The sequence below is a fragment of the Octopus bimaculoides genome, chromosome 9 (genome assembly GCF_001194135.2).
Source record: "Octopus bimaculoides isolate UCB-OBI-ISO-001 chromosome 9, ASM119413v2, whole genome shotgun sequence".
Lineage (NCBI taxonomy): Eukaryota > Metazoa > Mollusca > Cephalopoda > Octopoda > Octopodidae > Octopus > Octopus bimaculoides.
The window spans coordinates 44,164,016-44,165,952 of NC_068989.1; the positions used below are offsets into that span (position 1 = coordinate 44,164,016).

The following is a 1,937-nucleotide window of genomic DNA, read 5'->3' on the forward strand; positions in this document are numbered from 1 at the left end:
TATATATATATATATATATATATTGTTGACAAATTAAAATATAATTAAGATCCAGTTAAATTAGGTATGTAAATTGAGGCACCTTGCTAGTTCAGTATAATCTGCACATCCCCAAACCACTAAGTTACAGAGGCATAAACACGCAAACACCAGTTGTCAAGTGGTGATGGTAGGAACAAACACAGACACAAAGACACATACACATAGATATATACATATATACATATGTGTATGACAGGCTCTTTCAGTTTCCATCTACCATATCTACTCACAAGACTTTGGTCAGCCCAAGGCTATAATAGAAGACACCCACCCAAGATGCCACACAGTGGGACTGAACCCAGAACCATCCGGTTGAGAAGCAAGCTTCTTACCATACAGTCACGCCTTTCTGTCAAGGAGTGTAGGCTTGAAACATTAAAGACCTTTCCATTCTTCTGAAGTGTTAAACTAATACACTTGCTTGTTGTTCCTTCACCTGTCTTCGTCTTTTGTTTTCTGTAAATTTGAACTATATATATATATATATATATATATATATATATATATATATATACTGGTTTTAAATTGATGTTAATTAAATTGATATTCAATTTATCACCCTCAGTATATATATATATATATATACATCTATATTGGTTTGTGGTCAAGTAGTCGGAGACCTCTGTTTTACAGGATGTACACAGAGAACTTACAGCATCATCAACAACAGTGAGTTGCCTCATAACTGAAGATGAGACCTCACCACTCTATAACATGTTCATTCACTCAAAGCTGATGGACGAGGAGGTGAATAGAAGTGACAGCAATGAAAAGAGAAGAACCAGGATAGGTAGGATAGTGAAGGTGAGATGGTAGAAACAAAGTGAATAAAATGAGCAGATAGTAGAAGGGCTAGTAAAAGGAGTAGATAAGTGTGATTAAGAGATGTGTTGATATAATGACGTATGTATCATGAATTGGGACAGATTTGATTGACTATACCTCCATGCTAAATTTGTGGCCTTATGCAAATACCAGAAATCAATATTTGCATATTGTAATACCTGTATATTGTGAGGTGGTACCAAAAATTTTCCAGATTACTTTCTGTAGTGCACCAACAGATGACAGCACGTGGTTTCAAATTTTAGCTTAAGGCCAGCAAGTTAAGGGGAGTGGATAAGTCAATTACATCAAACTTAGCATTCAACTGGTACTTATTTTATTGGCCACGAAAGAATGAAAGGTAAAGTTGATCCCAGCGAAATTTGAATGCAATGTAAAGACAGATGAAATGCTACTAAGTATTTTGTTCAGCATGCTAACATAACAATTCTGCCTGCTCACCACCTTGTCTGCATATTACATATTGGTGATTTTGTTTACAAACAACTCAAATATTGACAATGAAGTAGTAGTGGTAGCTACTGTCAGCCAAGTAAAAGTACATAGCCTATTAGTTAAAGTGTTCAGTTCACCGTCATAAGAGAGTAGGTTCAATTCTTCGACCAGGCAGTATGTTGTCTCTTTGAGAAAGCCACTTGCTTTCACACTATTTCAAACTACCCAGCATTAATGAGAACCAGCTGATTGTTGGTGCAGCCTTCTTTTACTCCTGGATATTCTGTTACATCAAAGATGATGGAGCTGAGAGACTGTTTCTGTCTGCTCATTACCAAATATTCATTGGAAACAATTAGCAAAAGAAAGATATGAGGTGGGAGGGCTGAAAAGTTCCTGGTTTCGGGAACCCAAAAAATACAGGAGGATCACTTAATTATTTTATCCAACATATTCCCCTCTCAGACTCACACACTTATTGCAGTGATCCTTTCAGTTTTTCTAAGTTCTGTAAAAGAACTTCAAAAGTTGGGCCTACAACCAGGCCTTTTGCAATATCCTTAAAGTCAGAAACTTTTCAGCACCCCCTCATATGTGTATGTTTGTGTGTGTGT

The 1,937-nt window shown here is 36.4% G+C and overlaps 1 protein-coding gene across 1 annotated transcript in view; it reads right to left on the minus strand.

The window, feature by feature from the left end:
• The window catches only part of LOC106873252 (uncharacterized), a 61,220-nt gene that overhangs the window by 4,427 nt on the left and 54,856 nt on the right, over positions 1-1,937 (minus strand). The gene's annotated exons all lie outside the window — the stretch shown is intronic.